Below are 19218 nucleotides of genomic sequence, written 5' to 3'. Positions count from 1 at the left end.
AAGTGTAGTCAAACTTGGAAATGTTGTAAAGGTAGTAACACACAAACACAGAAACACACACTCACACATAAGGATTCACATATAGACACTCTAGCAAACACGCAAAGAAACACACAAACACACTCAGACACAGACACCCAATCAGACACTCATCACTTGTTTACATTGACCTGACAAGTAATGAGGTAGACTACAGTCAAAAAAGGAGATTTACAAAACAAAATATGGAGTTCTTTTTGTCAAGGAAGATGCCAACTAAATGATGACAACAGCATGCAGTGGCTGAATGGAAGGGCCCAGAACTGCCTAAACAATAATTTAAAGGTTAAATGGTGGATTGGTGACTTCCGGCGAAGGTCTCATTAGTCTCAAAGTCTGTAGAAAGATGTGAATAATCAGTAGTAAGGTCAAAATGTCCTAAAAAGGAACAGACACAAACCCAAACACAAACTTGCACTTACACCCAAGGAAACATTGACAGAGACAGCCTCAAAATCACACAAAGACATACACACACACACACACACACACACACACACACACAGAAAGACACCCACAGAAAACACACAAAGACATACACACACAGAGAGACAACCACATAAAACACACAAAGACATACATACACACACACCCTCACTGAGACATCCACAGAAAACACACAAAGACATGCACACACACTCACAGAGACACCCACAGAAAATGCACAGACATACGCACACACCCTCACAGAGACATCCACAGAAAACACACAAAGACATACACACCCACCCTCACAGAGGCATCCAGAGAAAATACACAAAGACATACATACACACACCCTCACAGAGACACCCATAGAAAAAGCACAAAGACATATGCACACACCCTCACAGACATCCACAGAAAATGCACAGACATACACACCCACCCTCACAAAGAGACTCACAGAAAAAAACCCCACTTGTTGTACAAATGTTCCCATCTGTCAGCTGTACTTATGGATTTTGAAAATGCTGTACTTGATATGGTCTGGGTGGAACCATAAGCTGTGGTACTCAGTCTCATACCATTAGATCTGGTTAAATGCAGGATTTAGGCTTGTTTGTATGTATTTCAAAATTAAGTCAGCTGTAGTGTAAACTAAACAGTGTTAAGTTAACCTGTCTCATTTCAAACACTGAGCAATCTTAGTCAGAGAGTATAAAATTTTATGCAGATGTAAAAATCTTAGATAAAATGCCTCCTTGCATCTGGAAAGTTCTTGAATAAAGGGGCAGTAAACTGGAATGTAATTAAAATATATATATTAATAAATAAAAACTCATATCTGCCAAAGGGCACCTACCATTTGTGTATTGAGGAGGAAACATTTTTGCATGGCTTTAAATATAGAATTTCTACAGCATTGTCCACACTGAAGTTACAATCCGAAATTGCACAAAAAAATAAAAAACATTTATTAAGTAAGTCTTACCTCCTCTGCAAATGAAAGTAATCTGCTGTCTGACTCAAGCACACACTGTACAAACTTAAATGCCAAGCCTATCTCACACTGTGCATAGTGGTTTAGTGCACACTCAGAAATCCTCTCAAATGCTAATGCTTTACTCCTTGTAACAACATTTCCCATGCTCAATAGCACTCTGCTGTGGGCCACTCTGGTGGCTGCCAAAATTATTATTATTTTTTAAAAATAATACTTGTTCTTGCCTCATGGGGCCCCCTAGCCTATTGGGCCCCTGACAGAAGTCACCCCTGTCATCCCCTGATGGCGGCCCTGTCCATTGGTACCATTTTTCCAACACATATACACAGGGGTGGAGGAATATACCTATGGTTTATCAGTCAGGGGTTAAAAGCTTCTAGCCTAGAGGGATACAATTACTAGTCCACTCAATGTTAAAGATAGGAAAAATTCAAATTACGAAGTCGTCTGCTGCAATTTCTAAGTCGTCCGGGGCTAGTTGACCACTGGAAATTTCAAGCCCTGCATATACACATATAAACACATAAATACTCATGTATACAAATATATATACACCTTTTTAAACACACCACCAGCCAAAAGATTATGACTTACCGAAAGCTCAGATGATGGTTAGCATTTTTCTTAGCAATAAAGTATATTTTAATTAAGGTATGTACATTGTTTTTTTTTTTTTAGCTATAATGCTATTTCGCACTTAATAGTCTATAGTATAGTGTAAATATAACTTATATATGCACTGGGAAACAAAAAACTTTGTGTGACTTACTTTATTGCTATATTCACTTTATTGCGCTGGTCTGGAACTGAACCTGCAATATCTTTGAGGTACACCTGTATATATAGACATTTTGGTATGGATTAAAAAAAGAAAGTTTTATAAACCTTGACAAAGAAAATATAGAAAAAAACTGAATGAGTGTTATGAGATAAAAAAAATATGTATATTTGAATTGTTTAATGAGATAGTAAAATAAGTTCTGAATAATATTCTGGATAAATATTTACTTGATTGAGTGAAATAATTATTTAGGGCCAGATTACGAGTGGAGCACTAGCGTTTGTGCGTGAGCAATAAGGGGTTTATCGCCGGTGTTTCAGAGCGTATGGTTTATTGCTTATATTACGAGTTGAAAGTAAACCCGAACACTTGAGCGCAATCGCAGTTTATGCTAGAAGCATTACCGCATCCTCAGAGCTCTGGTTAACTGCTTTGCGAAACAACAAAGTCTCACAAACACATGAAAAATACATTACAAAGTACAGTTACAATCATAACGCCCTTTAATAAAAATTATTACAAAAATATATTACACACTAATGTGTCAAAGGCTCAAAGATATGAAATCTCAGTTGTTAGAACTGCCAAGACATCCTGCATACAGGGTTGTCACCTTTGCCAAAAAAATTCACATACATACACACATTCACACACACACACAAACATACATATACTCATACACACACACACACATACATACACTACACATATATACACACACACACATACACACGAATACATACACTACACATACACACACACATACATACAAACTACACACACACACACACACACACATACACACACATATACACACAGACACTCATACACACACCCATACACATAGAAAGTGAGATACATATGATATGGAGGTAAAACTGATTTTTAGAAAAATAATGACAAACATTTCTGATTATACAATTTATATATAATTTTACTTTCCTCATTTTGGTCCCAGGAAATGTTAAGTTAAGGAAATGCCTGAATAGTTAAACTGACACATCTCCAGATAGTAAGTTAACAACAATTACCCTTATAACTATGTGCCTATTGCAGCTGAGGTTTCAGGATTCTGTATGTAGCTGCACTGTCTGTCTAAGTCCCACAACTGCTCTGTCAGTGAGTGAAATTTCACCCGAGTTTCTGCAATGGTAATTGGCTGGTGTCACTCAGAGCTTCAACACTAGCACTCTATGAGAAGGCGCTAGCGAGAACATGAACTGTTCATTTGATTGTCACGGGCCAATCATATCATTTATTAGCGCTTATCTCTTATGTATGATCTAAATGGTCCATTCCAACTTCACTATCTAATTTTGCCTCTGCCTGGCAAAGCCCCCCTTGTAAACCTCATTCTCCAAGGTTCACTTGGGGTGGATGCCAGAGGATTGGTGGGGCGCCCCCCTAACCCCCCAGGCAGAGGCAAAAACAAATAGGGAAGATGGGTGAATTACAGTGCCCATCTGAGCCTATCTCAAGGGCCCATGTCTCTGTGAGGGACAGGATGCACAACCAATTAGATTAACGGTTCATGTTCTCCCTATCGTCTTGTAATCCATGACATGCTGTTGTCATGGTAATTTTGCAGACTGCCTGCTTTTATTTGTATTGGCTGTCTGCTTGCTCATGCTCCAGGCTCATCTTCCTTACACTTTGCACCTCATCTGTTGCATCTCTCTGCCAATCCCTTCACTGGCTTCCTCTTGCCTTCAGGATTAAACACAAAATTCTGACTCTGACATACAAGGCCCTCAACTTCACTGCTCCACCCTATATTTCAGACCTTGTCTCCAGATATTCTCCCGTCCCCTTCACTCTGCTCTTACTCTCCTGCTCTCTTATTACCTCCTCACATTCATGTCTACAGGACTTCTCCAGACTGGCTCATATCTTGTGGAACTCTCTGCTTCGCTCCACAAGACTCTACCCTAGTTTTGAAAGCTTCAAGCACTCCCTAAAGACTCTACTATTCAGGGATGCATATACCCTGCACTAACCTTTTCTAATACCAGTTCCTCTCCTTCGTTACTATCTGCCATGAACCCCCTTAGCATGTAAGCCTAAGAGCCCAACTGTTTGCAGATCACCTTAATAAGAGCTGCCTACAACAGTGCGACTATCGACAGGGCCCTCTACCCATTTGATCCCTATAAATGTTACCTTGTATACCGCCTATGTTTATAAAGCTGCAGAATCTGTTGGCGCTCTACAAATAACCGATAATAATAATAATTCTCCTGCCCTGGGCTACATTTTAAATAGCAGCATACAGGGGCCGTAGGTTAGAGGAACTTGCAATTAAGTCGATGCTCAGTCTCACGGCTGCTGTATGCAAGTCTGCCCCCTTACTGCCATTTTATCCCTGCTACTGTGCTGCTTGATGGGCCCCCCTCCCTCTCTGGCCCTGGTGCCACGGCACCTGCAGCATGCCCCTTGTAGTTCCACCCCTATATATAAGTATATATATATATATATATATATATATATATATATATATATATATATACAGGTATACCCTGCTTCATACAGCGGGTTAGGGACCAGAGCCTCGCTGTAAAGTGAAAAACCACCTTAAAGGGAGTGAAGGCATTTTTCACTTGTTTTTCACTTCCCAGTGTGTTTAAAAGCTTAAAAACATGTCTGAACTAACATATATAGGTGTACAATAGTGCTAAGTTTAGTTTAACACTAGCACAACACAGTACAGAACTGTATTCAGTTATGCAGACAGTAGAAAGGGATACATATACTGTATACAGGTACTGTACAGTACCTTTGCTTATGATTCATCATCTAAGTCTTCAATATACATCAGTTTTGAAGGTGGATAACGTGACAAAGATTCATCAGGTCTTGATGTTGAAGGTGATGATGATGGCTGAGGGACTTTATTAAAATATGATAGCAAAGAGGTTTGCTTCATAGACTGATGCTTCCTTTCTCAAAGTATTTCTTTATAACATGCAATTCCATTTAACACATTTTTATTAACTGAAGAACTTCTTTCAAAATGCCCATAAATCTGCTCCAAACCTGCCAATCCCTTTTTAATTAAACTGACATATTCCTCCATTTCTTTTGTTGGCATTTCCCTAATGCAAACTGGGTCTTCATCGGTAGGACCATCTGTTTCAAGAAACAGTCTTCTTTGCTCTTCAATCATAATCAAATCTTCACCTGTCAATGGCTGGTAATGAGATGCAATTAATTCTGTAAGATCTTCGGGCTCCACTTCTAGTTCCAGTTGTCTAGCCATGTCCACAACACTAGCATTGACCTCCTCTACCGAAGTTTCAAAGCCAGGAACATCATCCATAAAGGTAAGGATTAGCTTTGTCTACACACGTCTCAATGATGATTCTGAATCTTCTTTCCAGGAATCTCTAATTGCTTTAATAGCATCTAGAATTGTAAATCCTTTCCAGAAGGCTTTTAATTTGTTCTGTGTAGCACCATCAGATGCATCGCAGTTATAGCAGCAGTAAATGTTTTCTTCAAATAATATGCTTTGAAGGTTGCAATCACTCCCTGATCCATAGGATGAAGAATAGATGTGGTGTTTGCAGGCAAGAAAATAACTTGAATCTCATTTTAGATTTCCATTAAAGCTCGTGGGTGAGAAGGTGCATTGTCAGTAAGCATTCAAATTTTAAAAGGAATTTTTTTCCTTGCACTAGGCTTCAACTGTGGGTTTAAAATAATTTGTAAACCATGTTGTAAATAGATATGCAGTCATCCAGGCTTTTGTGTTTTATTTGTAGTAAACAGGCAGGCTAGATTTAGCTTAGTTTTTCAGAGCCCTAGGATTCTCAGAATGGTAGATCATCTTCTATAATTTTAGCCAGCTCTTCTGGAAAAGCCTCTGCAGATTCAACATCTGCCCTAGCTGCTTCCCCTTGCACTTTAATGTTGTGCAGATGACTTCTTTCCTTAAACCTGTTAAACCAACCTCTGCTAGCTTCAAAATTTTCATCTTTAGCACTCTCACCTCTTTCAGCCTTCATTGCATTAAACAAAGATAGTGCCTTGCTTTGGATAATGGCTTGTCTTAAAGGGGCAGTAAACCTCAAAAATAATGTTATATAATTCTGCACATAGTGCAGAATTATATAACATTATATTAGCCAAACTTTGTAAAACATAATATAGCCTTTTAATTTTTTTAAAAAACGGCTGTTTTACAGACCCGCTCTCTGTGCTCTTCTGAGCGGGTCTGTTTGTTTCACACAGCGCATCGGGCCAGCTGTAGTCACAGCCCGGCCCGACCGCGCCATTATACACAGTGCAGCTCGCTCCTACTGTCAGACAGAGCAGGAGCGAGCTGCACTTAGTGTTATGGCATGGTTGGGCCGGGCTGTGACTACAGCTGGCTCGATGCGCTGTGTGAAACAAACAGACCCGCTCAGAAGAGCACAGAGAGCGGGTCTGTAAAACAGCCGTTTTTTAAAAAAAATTAAAAGGGTATATTATATTTTACAAAGTTTGGCTAATATAATGTTATATAATTCTGCACTATGTGCAGAATTATATAACATTATTTTTAAGGTTTACTGACACTTTAAAGGCACATTGTGGCTGGTTTGATCTTCTATCCAAACAACTAGCATCTTCTCCATTTCAGCAATAAGGTTGTTTCTCATGCGAATCACTTTTGTGTGCACTGGAGTAGCACTTTTTACTTCTTTTAAGTATTTTTCTTTAACGTTCACCACTGTGCTAACTGTTTGGCGAGCCAAACCTAACTTGCGGCCTATATATAATAATAATAATAATAATAATAATATACAGTACAGTACATATACAGTAACACTGCATATACTGGTACCTGTACCTTTAATGGCTGTGATGAGAGCAGGATGTGATGTCACTAGTTTGGGGGCGGGGCTTAGGTCAGGTAGTCTGTGTCGCAGTTAGTTAGTGAAATCAACCTGACTAGATGTATGTTTCTATGCTCTGTAATAAAATAGAGCTGTACCATCATTGCTGTGTCCTGCATATGTCCTGCATCTCATGACATGCTGTCAGAAGTTCTGGCCTGCGCTTCTTTTCCTGATCGATGACAATGTCAAAGTTTACCCCACCTGAGCCTTTTGACTTCTCTCAGCCTGCAGCTTGGCCCACATGGCATCAGCGGTTTCAGCGCTTCAGGATTGCTTCCAAACTGAACAAGTAGAGTGATGATGTACAAGTTAATTCTCTTTTATACTCTATGGGGAAAGATGTGGAGCCGGTGTTCAATGCTTTTACTTTCCAAGAAGGGGAAGAATTTAACTTTGATATAGTTATGGATAAACTCAGTGCCCACTTTGTGCCCAAAAGAAATGTGATTCATGAGAGAGCTTGTTTTCACAAACGTAATCAGCATGTGGGAGAATCTGTGGAGTCATTTGTGCGCAGCCTGTATGAACTAGCTGAATTCTGTGAGTTTGGTGTTGCTAAAGAAGAGCAAATCAGAGACAGAATAGTTATTGGAATTGCAGATGCTGAAGTCTCACTGAAGCTGCAGTTAGAGCCTGATTTAACATTAGATGTGGCTATTAGGATGGCCCGCCAGAGTGAACTGGTGAAAAAGCAGAGTGCTGATCTGAGGTCTGAGAGTATTGTGGATGAAGTGCAACAGTCCAGGAAAACTGCTAGTGAAAGGCACAGTGTGAGCGGTAGATCTAAAATAATGGAAAGGCCTAGAAGTGGATGGGCACAGCATGCCTGATGCACACGGTGCTACCGTGCCCATGATCAGAGTGTTATTTGCCCAGCCAGAGATAAAAGATGCAGAAAATGTAACAGAATGGGCCATTTTGAAGTGGTGTGTAAAACTGAATACATTAAGGAGATGCAGGTGGACAATGACCAGGAGGGTCAGGAACAGTGTTCCCTCTAAGGACAGTTCTGTGTGCAGCCCAGCACTGAAACAGTTAACAAGAGAACCATACCTTGCCATCTGCATTGTGCAGTGTTTGCTTATTGCAGGGTGTGGTTACCTAAGTAACTGTTTCACTGCTGGGCCGCACACAAAACTGGTCTTAGAGGGAACACCGGTCAGGAAGTGTCTTTTGTGGGGTCCGTTGTGGAACGGCCAAGCTCAGAGGAAGATTGTAAAGTTACTTTTACTGTAATGGGAGCCAAAGTTGATTTTAAGATTGACACAGGAGCAGATATCACTGTAATGTCTTTTGCTGCATTTATGAAACTGCCTCGACAGCCCCAGCTGGCGAAGGTTACTACAAACGTCCATAGTCCTGGTGGCCGCATTGATTGTGTGGGGAAATTTCTTGCCAGCTGTGAGTACAAGCAAAGAAAGTTCACTATGTGGGTGCATGTGATTCGAGGTCAGTGTGTTAGCAATTTATTGAGCAGAAAAGCAGCCTGTGACTTGGGCCTCGTGGCCAGAGTGAATGAGATTTCTGAAGATATGTTTGGCGAGTTGGGCCTACTGAATTGCAAACCAGTCCATATAGCACTTAAAAGTGACGCAGTGCCATACAGTATTTCTACTCCCCGTTGAATTCCGTTCCCGCTCATGCCTCAAGTGGAGAAGGAGGTTATGCGCATGAAGTCTATGGGGGTTATTGAAGAGGTTGTTGAAGCGACTGATTGGTGTGCCCCCATTGTTCCAGTTGCAAAGAAAAACGGAAAGGTGCGCATCTGTGTGGACCTGAAAAGGTTGAATGAGGCAGTGAAGAGAGAGAGATTTGTGCTGCTGACATTAGAAGATATAGCTCCAAAGTTGGCTGGGGCGAAGTTCTTTTCCACATTAGACGCTTCTAGCGGCTTTTGGCAGATCCCCCTGGATCCAAAGTGCCACAAACTGACTACCTTTATCACACCGGTAGGTCGGTTCTGCTTCTGCAGACTCCCCTTTGGGATATCCTCTGCTCTGGAAATCTTTCAAAGGGAAATGAGTTCTCTCCTGAGTGACCACGTGGGCACAGCGGTCGTCATGGACGACATTCTAGTGTATGGGTCTACATTGGAGGAGCATGATCAGTGTTTAAGTTATGTGCTACAGGCTATCAAAGAGTCTGGGCTGAAGCTGAATAAAGAAAAATGTCATTTTAGGAAAACTGAATTATGTTACTTTGGGCATATCATCAATGGGGATGGCATCAAGCCAGACCCCGAGAATATTCGTGCTATTGAACAGATGGAAAGTCCTTCTGATGTACATGAGCTGAGACAGATATTGGGCCTTGTAAATTACGTGGGCAAGTTTCTTCCAGATCTATCAACAGTTTTACACCCTATCACAGAGTTGCTTAAGAAAGACGTTGCCTGGGTCTGGGGACCTTCACAAGAAAAAGCTTTTATGCAGGCCAAGTCCCTGCTGGGGTCTGCCCCGGTGCTGGGGTTCTACGACCCTTCAAAAAAGACTGTGGTTAGTGCCGATGCAAGCAGTTATGGGTTGGGGGCTGCTCTCCTGCAGTTGAATGAAAATAAATTACAGCCCATCGCCTACTGTTCCCACAAACTGATGGCCGCAGAGTCAAAATACGCTCAAATTGAGAAAGAGTGTCTGGCTGCAGTTTGGGCCTGTGAGCGCTTTCAGCGTTATCTAGTGGGTTTGGAGAAATTTAGTCTTGAAACTGACCACAAACCGCTAGTCCCTCTAATCAACTCTTATGATATCGACAAAACACCCTTAAGATGCCAGAGACTTTTAATGAGACTGCTCAGGTTCAATGTTCAGCCAGTGCATGTGCCGGGGAAACAACTGGTTGTGGCGGATACACTATCCAGGCTCCCGCTGGCTGCTGCTGAAGAATCCTCAACTGAATCTGAGGTGAAAGTGTATGTTGATTCAGTTCTGGCCTCTAAGTCCATTTCTTCAAGGAAACTGGAGGAAATAAAGAAAGAGACATATTTGGACACAGATCTGCAAGAGGTTATAAAGTACATAAAAGAAGGCTGGCCCGAGAGCTGAGCAGCCTGGATGTCTTTAAGTGCTTACCAGCCAGAGAGGTCGAAGCTCATGGAGCTGGAGGGGTTGGTGCTGTTCCAAGACCGCATCGTAATTCCTGTCAGCACGAGGAAGGAGATGTTAAACAGGATTCACGATGGCTACTTAGGCATTACAAAGTGCAGAGAAAGGTCAGCTACAGCTGTGTGGTGGCCTGGGATGAGCTCCGACATTGCAAATCACGTGTCTAAATGTGCCTTTTGCCGGGAACGCCGGCCTACTCAGAGAAGGGAGCCCTTGATTTCTACTCCGCTGCCTGCGGGGCCGTGGCAGAAAATAGCTGCTGATTTGTGTGAACTGCACGGGAAAAAGTTCCTTGTTGTGATCGACTACTATTACTATACTATATAGGTATTTGGAAATTGCACCCCTGAATGATATCACAAGTCAAGCCATTATCATTCGCCTGAAGAGCTTGTTCGCCCGGTGGGGCATTCCAATGGAGCTGGTGAGTGATAATGGTATGCAGTTCGCTTCTACAGAGTTCAGTGCTTTCAGTAGGGAATATGACTTTGTACATTCCACGTCAAGTCCACATTATCCGCAGGCCAACGTGATGGCTGAAAGGGGAGTTCAAACAACAAAATTAATTCTAAAGCAATCTGAGCCATACCTAGCCCTCTTGTCATACAGGGCGACGCCCATTCAAGCCACCGGGTTTAGCTCAGCACAACTGATGCTAGGACGCCAGATTTGCACCACTTTACCCTCAGTGGGTGTCTTCAAGCCGCCTGGCCCTGTTCCTCGGGACGAAGTCCTTAGGAGGGATGAAGAGGCCAAAAAGGGTTATCGTTTCTTCTATGACAGGAGACATTCTGTCAGGCCCTTACCGGAACTGAATGCAGGGCAAAGTGTCAGAATTAAACTGGATGATGAGAAGAAATGGAAGATGCCTGCTACGGTAATTGGACGCTCTCCAGAACCAAGGTCTTATACAGTCCTTACTGATGGAGGGATAGTTACACGCCATAACCGAAGACATCTTCAGCCTGTACCTGAGTGTCTGGAACTGGATGCCTCAGTACCACCGCCGGTGGGATCCCCTGTTTTAAGAGAGGTGCCTTCCCCTCAGCAAGATCACAGCGGGGATATATCTTTGCCTCCAGCGGACTCTTATTCACCATCTTCTGTATCAGAGGACAGTTCATGCAAAGTTACATCAAGCGGAAGAGTGGTGAAACTTTCGGCCCGATATAGGGACTGACTTTAGCTAGAACAGTGACCGGAAGTATGGGCAGAATAATCCCATGGTCACTGTGGACTAGGGTAGTCTACCCCGATGTCCAAGTCAGGATGTAATTTATGTGTTTATGTTTTCTGAACCTATTTGTTTATATATTGTTCAAAAAAAAATGTTGTTGTATACTCTGTTCGTATACCTTGTTATTTGTTATATTCAAATGTATGCTTCGCCTTTGAAAAAGGGGAAGATGTGATGAGAGCAGGATGTGATGTGATGTCACTAGTTTGGGGGCGGGGCTTAGGTCCGGTAGTCTGTGTCGCAGTTAGTTAGTGAAATCAACCTGACTAGATGTATGTTTCTATGCTCTGTAATAAAATAGAGTTGTACCATCATTGCTGTGTCCTGCATATGTCCTGCATCTCATGACAATGACCAAGCAAATAGTGCTTGTAAAGAACTTGTGTGTACAGTACTAATGCACTTACCAAATTATCCTGTAAATTGCAATACTCTACTGCACAGTTCTAGCAACCCCAACAGGGTCTTGCCAGCGCACACTGTAATAAGTGAGACTGCATGCAATTTTGTGCAATCTCCTGACTCGCAGTCAATGTTAAAGCGCCGTACTGAGAAACGACTTCCGGGTTTGCGGCGAATCACCAATAGAATTTCAGTAGCTCTCATCCTATTGGCTGATTTGAAAAGCCAATAGGATTTCAGTACCTCTCATCCTATTGGCTGATTTGAATTTCAAAAATCAAATCAGCCAATAGAAATGCAAGGGACGCAATTTTGAAAAGGCTCTCTTGCATTGAAGATTCAGTGTACAGCGGTAACTGTATGAAGAGGACGCTCCGCATCAGATGTCTTCAAGGATGGATCCGTTCCGAGCCACCGGGATGAAAATAAAAGACGTCGCCGGGATGAAGATAGAAGATGCCGCTTGGATGAAGATAGAAGATGCCGCCTGGATGGATGAAGACCTCGCCGTCTGGATGAAGACTTCGCTGCCTGGATGTCTGGATTTCAGAAACTGTAAGTGGATCGTTGGGGGTTAGTGTTAGTTTTTTTTTTACTTTTTTGGGGTGGGGGGTTTGGGCTTTTTTAAAAGAGCTAAATGCCCTTAAATTAAGGGCAATGCAAAATAGCTAAATGCCCTTTTAAGGGCAATGCCCATAAAAAATGCCCTTTTCGGGGCAATGGGTAGCTTAGGTTTTTGTTAGAGTTAGGTTTTTTTTTATTTTGGGGGGTTTGTTGGGTGGGGGGTTTTACTGTTGGGGGGTATTTGTATTTTTTTACAGGTAAAAGAGCTGATTTTGCAATCCCCTACAAAAGGCCATTTTAAGGGCTATTGGTAGTTTATTGTAGGCTAGGGTTTTTTCTATTTTGGGGGGGCTTTTTTATTTTTATAGGTCTATTAGATCAGTGGTCGCCAACCAGTGGTCCATGGACCACTGGTGGTCCACAAGAAGATGTTGGTGGTCCTTGACACCATCAAGCAGAAATTATTCTCCTCTGATTGTGTCACCCCCGTTGCGCCGCAACTCCCTACAATGCCTGGCTGGACATCAGTGAAAACCGACAAAGGAGGAGTTAAATTACAATATCCCTACGCACATTGTAGCTAGATTGTATTTTTAACTCCTCCCACCCGTCACGCTGCTCAGAGGAAGATGCTTCCATTCTAAAGCCAGCAGAGGTTGGTATAGTCTTGGCTTGAAATGGTGGAATTAAAGTAAATGAAAAAAAGATTATTATTTTTTCTCTTATTTCATTTATTTTCTTCCCTTTACCTGTCTCTTTGTAGTAGTTTTCCTAATTCCTTCAGATGGACTTACATAAACGTTTGTCTTCCTCCCCTCCATCTTTTTTTAATTTTTTTATTAAAATCTAATTATTTTTCATTCTAATCATTTTCACGCACACAAAACAATTCCACCTGTATTCCAGTAATTGCCATCCAGCAGATCAGCCATATCCCACCAGTATTATAGTAATGGCCAGTAACATCAGTCGAGGTTAGCTCACATCCATAAAGAGAACTTTCTGATATAAACTTAATTTATGACTCCAATGTCTGTCCATGATCATAAGTAGTTTTGAATAATTCCTAACTGGGGAGGTAACTTGGAAGTCTTGTGGTCCTTTTAAACATAATTCTTTTTTCCCCACTTTTTGCCTCTGTTTCCAGCTCAAAAGTTGGCACTCACCTTTCATCTGTCATGTGGAAGTATTCTCTCAGTTCTATCATTCAGTTAGTTAATACCAAAAATAATTCTTAAAAATGTGTAAATATATACATAATGTAAACTTAACTATGGTTATACTAGTTATGTACAGTATGTGTGTGTGTATATATATATATATATATATATATATATATATACACACTCACACACATACATACATACATTATAGAGGTTTGTACCATTTAAAAAATAATCATGTGAGTGGTCCACGGAATTCAAAATTTTGAGTTTAGTGGTCCCTGAGATCCTGTATTAGATTATGTGTAATTGTTTTTATTTTCGATAATTTCATTTGTTATTTTTCATAACTTAGTGTTTGTTATTTTTTGTAATTTAGTGTTTGTTATTTTTTTGTAATTTAGTATTTTTTATTTTTTGAAATTTTAGACAAACTTTTTTAGTAGTGTAATTTAGTTTATTTAATTGGTAGTTATTTTAATTTTAGTATAATAGTTATGTTAGGTTAATTTTTAGTTTAAACTTAGGTTTTTTAATTTCACAGGTACGTTTTCATTTATTTTAAGATAGGGATATTGTACTTTTAACTTAAAGTTAGGGGGTTGTTAGGTTTAGGGGTTAATAGTTTAATTTAGTTTTTTGCGATGTGGGGGGCTGGCAGTTTAGGGGTTAATAGTTTTTTGTGGCGGTGATGTGGGAGGCCAGAGGTTTAGGGGTTAATAACTTTATTTAGTGGTGGCTATGTTGGGGAGCGGCGGAATAGGGGTTAATAGCTTTATTATAGTGTTGTCAATGTTGGGGTGCGGGGGAATAGGGGTTAATAACTTTATTATAGTGGTGGCGATGTCGGGGAACAGCAGATAAGGGGTTAATAACTTTATTTCGGTGTCAGCGATGTTGGGGGCGGCAGATTTGGGGTGTTTAGAAGTTGGGTTTATGTCAGGGTGTTAGGTTTAAACTTAACTTTTTTCCCCCCAAAGACATCAATGGGGTTGCGTTACAGCGATCGCCATTCCGCACTTCAGGTGTTAGTTTTTTTTCTAACATGCATGTCTATGGGGAAAGCGTATACGAGCACGTAATCTCAACCCTTGGATTTTGTGCTGTATGGAGCTTATCACCACCATATCGCACGCTCAAGTCGGCTTTTTAGAAACTTGTAATGGCAGCGCTATGGAAGGTGAAATAATGCAGCTTTTGTTGCGTTTGTTTCGCACCCTCTATAGAGCAAAACTCGTAATCTAGGCAATAGAAGCAAAAAACATTTAAAATTATTTGTATATAAAGCAAACTCTATATTGGAGATATGTGTGAACTAAATAACATTTTCTTGCAGAATATGCATTGGACTCATTAGTATAAAGGGTGCATGAAATCAACTGTTTTAGATGGTTATTGCTCGCATTTGTACAGCTAAACCCTTATTTATATAAACTGCATCTTAATATTTTTCGGTGTTCAATAGTCCGTAGACCACCAATATAACATGGAGAATTGTATCTTCATTAGGTTACATTGTATTCAGAACAGGAAAGCAGGTATCTGAGCACTCAAGGGGCAAAGTTGTATGTTAAAAAAATCTTTATTTAACAAAAGTTAAAACTGCATCTCAATGCAAGGAGACAAGGACAGCAATCCTGGCGCGTTTCGCGTCCCCTGGTGGCGCTTAGTCATAGGAACGGGTGCTCAAGGTGCTGGCTGCAAGTTAAAGGAACAGCCAACCAATCAGGGCCCTGAATCAAGGCACATATGGAGGCTGCTCCCGCAACCCACAGCCAACACCTTCAAGGTAAAAAAGAAATTAAAACAGATAGTGAGTAATAAAATAGCGGTACAAAATCCTTGTATGTTAGCTAACAGGCTCTGTTATTATAACAATGAAATATAAGCCAATATGAATGTCATAATTGGTGTCAGAGTACAAATCCATAGTAGAAGTATACACATTTGAAACTACCTAGGATGATTATGTATCTCTTCAATTCCTTTAAAAGACATTATATTGTTTTACGAACATGTTAAATGGTTTTTGTATTATATAAAAAAATGCATGTGTTATGAACAAAAATTTAATTTGAACATTAATATATGTGTTTAATGATTTTGAAAAAGCTAATATAGGAAAGATGGGGAATGATTGCATTAATCAATGAAATATGAAATATCCCATTTTAAATTGATACCTTTTGGATGTCTGGTATCAAGTTTTAGAATCCAAAAGAGTTCCCTTTTAGAGAGAAGCTTGTGTCTATCACCACCTCTGGTGGATTTATGGACCACTTCAATGATCTGCACTCCAAAACTGGGAACACCAGTGAGGTGCAGGCCATTGAAGTGTTTGGCAAAAGCTGAGTCATTGTTGAAATTTTCAACATCCCTTAGATGCTCTCTCACACTGTCTCGGAATTCTCGAGAAGTTTGACCAACGTACTGTTGTTGGCTATGGTTACACGTTAGTAAATAAACTATCCATTTTGTTCTACAAGTAGCATAGAAGTTAATTTCAAATGATCTATGCGTAACACTGGAATAAAAGTTTTTTCCAAGTGTGATTGATTTACAAGCTTTGCAATTAAAATTGTTACACTTGAAATTACCTCTCCGGTTACTGTGGAGCAATGTTTTAGTGTTAGAGTAGTTTGTATCATGCTAGGGGCTAGTTTAGAGCCCAAGGTTTCTGGTTTCCTGGACACGAATTTGAGATTAGTCAAAGACGTTGATAACAGGGGATCATTTTTAAGAAGTGGGATGTGTTTTCTTAGGATATTGGATTTCTTTGATTTAGGTGTAAGGCCTATCTTGGCTTCATATTGTGCTGTCTTCAAATGACTGGGATCATAACCCCTGGCAAGCAGTCTGTTTTTTTAAATCATCAGACTGTCTGTCATAGACACAATCACTATTCGTGTTTCTTCTGAGTCTTAAAAATTGACTTTTCGGAATAGACCTAAGAAGGTGTGGTGGATGTGCTGACTTAGCGTGTAGAATGGTGTTGCCCGCAGTTAGTTTTCTGTATGTACTAGATACAATGGTACCATGTTCCACCACTATTTCCAAGGTAATCCAAAAAGTTGACTACTGAAGGATTAGATTCTCCAGTAAATTTCAGCTTGCTACAATTCATGTTAAGATATTCAAGGAAGTCAGTAATAGAGAAACCTTCACAATCGGTTTCATCCATAATAAATATCATGTCATCGATAAACCTGTAATAAAAAACTGTTTTATCAATGTATATATTAAGATCGGAATAGATGTGTTGGAGTTCCCACCAACCCACATACAAATTGGCATAGGAGGAGGCAAACTTTGCCCCCATTGCCGTGCCACAAAGTTGGAGATATACTCCTTATCAAAAATAAAATAGTTGTGGGTTAGTAGGAACTCCAAACAGTCACATATGAATATCTTCTCTTCCTGTTTGTATGTAGTTTCTCTATCCAAAAACCATTTGACGGCTCTTATTCCCAGATTGTGAGGGATGCACGAATACAGGGATTCAATATCTATAATGACCCAGCTGAACGTGTTCTTCCATGAGATTTTCTTTAGATTTTCAAGTAGATGACTTGAATCTCTAAGATAGCTATACAGGCTAACTACGAGGGGTTCAAGAATGGAGTCCAGCCATTCGGACACAGGGTCCAAAATCGAGCCTATGCCGGAAACGATGGGCCTACCAGGAGGTGGGTGCAAATTCTTGTGGATCTTGGGAACATGGTGGAAGATGGGTATGACTGGGGACTTGGGTATCAAAAGTTCAATTTCTTTTCTTTGTAGGATGCCCAATGCCAAGCCATCTTCCAGTAAGTTTGCAAGATCTTTCTTAAAAATATTAGTAGGATCTGAGGGCAAATTTTGATAAGTTGATGTATCTGCAAGCTGTCTTTTTGCCTCTGATAAATAAGTGACTTTATCCATAAGGACTATTGCTCCTCCCTTGTCTGCATTTCTTATTACCAAACTCTTATTAAGTTGCAGTTTTTTTAGGGCAATAGATTCTCTATGAGATAAATTGTAGTGAGTGTGGTGATGTTTATCCTTTTCCTCTAACTCGCTGGCTAACTTTATAAGATCCCTTTCAACACTATGTTGGAAGGCATTGATGTATGGCCCTCTAACTTGTATGGGATAAAAATCCCTATTTTTTGTTATAGGAAAAGTTATGGAATGCGTTCCGAGACCATGAAATTGATCCCCACTGCAAGACAGTTCTCTCATACCCTCCAGGGCACAATAGTCTTTAAAGTCCTTTAATTCATCTTGATGACTTGATTGTATATGGGTGATGGCATTAGTGCCTTCTCGTGTGTCCTGTTCAGGGATATCTTGCAGGAAGAATTTTTTGAGTGTCAACTTTCGGACAAACTTATTGACATCCAAGATGGTCTCAAAGATGGAAAATCTGTTTGTTGGGGCAAAGCCTAGGCCTCTTGACAAGAGAGATTTTTCTTCTTCAGTCAATTGATAGTCAGAAAGATTGACTATATTCATGCTGTTACCAATTATTTCTTGTTCTTGCGGGTGGATTTATTTTATTATTGTTCTGCCTTTTTGACCTTCTTGTCCTGTGCCTAAAGGGACACTTTTCTTTGAAGTGGTAGATGCTGTATTGGTCACCGCTTCTTCATCCGAGTCTTCTAGTGAGGAAGATGAAGTAGACCCACTATCAGGCGCTGAAGAGCCTATTGAGTTGGATTCAGGGTCTGATGACTCCAAGTCTGTTGAAGAGAAAGACACTTTCTTGTCTTTAGTTTTTTGTTTATTCTTCAATATAGATTTTGGAGTTTCTTTATCTTTTGCTTCCTTTTTTGGTCCTGAGTAGCGTCTAAATCTTTTGTTGCCATACTGAGGCCAAAAATAGACTCGTTATTCTCATAATTTTTGCGGTCCCGGTCAAATTTGTTTCTTTTGAACTCAGCCAGTTCAGCACCCAAGTTTTAGGGTAGTATATGCTTCATTATCTTTATGACTTTGAAGCAAAATTTTATCTGTTAGGATGGTGTCTTTAAGTTTGTCTCTTCTTCTCTGCTTATCCTTTATCAGAATTTTAATAAGCGAATTGGAGCAGTGGGTTAAAGCGTCATTCCACTCTTCTATAAGATCCTGATCTTCCTGCTGATAAGTAGGGAATTTGCGCAAGCGCAAACCTCTGGGAATTCTATTGGATTCAAGATAATGATCAAAAGTTACAATGTCCCACATTAGTCTCAAATCTGTTGATAATAATTTTTCGTGGGTAGTGAACTTTGATTTGATATCTGGATGCAATTCAGTTCCATTATCTTGGTTATTGAAAATAATATCAAAATAAGCCCTTCTGTTTTCCAAATCAAAGAAAGAGCCTGTTGAGCAAGGTGGTTTGTCCTGCATATTTAAGTAGGTGAAAAGATGCATGAAACACCTGAAAAAATTGGTAAATATATCCTGATAAATCCAAATATATATATATGAGGATTTAAAGTGCACCCTCCTAAAGAAAGACACTGCTGGTAATAGGGGTCTGAAATTAGTAGAGTTTTTTTACTTATAAGAATATAATCGAGTATAGTTCATTGGTGAACTCTCAGCCACTTGTAGCTGCTGGCCATGAGGTCAGTGTTATATATCTTCCTTACAAGACTT

At 40.2% G+C, this 19218-nt stretch overlaps 1 pseudogene; it reads right to left on the bottom strand.

The window, feature by feature from the left end:
- Nucleotides 1–5025: 5025 nt before the first annotated feature.
- On the bottom strand, nucleotides 5026–18087 carry LOC128666662 (tigger transposable element-derived protein 1-like; annotated as a pseudogene).
- Nucleotides 18088–19218: the final 1131 nt, after the last annotated feature.

The sequence above is a fragment of the Bombina bombina genome, chromosome 1 (assembly GCF_027579735.1).
Source record: "Bombina bombina isolate aBomBom1 chromosome 1, aBomBom1.pri, whole genome shotgun sequence".
Lineage (NCBI taxonomy): Eukaryota > Metazoa > Chordata > Amphibia > Anura > Bombinatoridae > Bombina > Bombina bombina.
The sequence above is the reverse complement of the archived record's forward strand: the minus strand, read 5'-3'. Positions and strand labels throughout refer to the sequence as shown.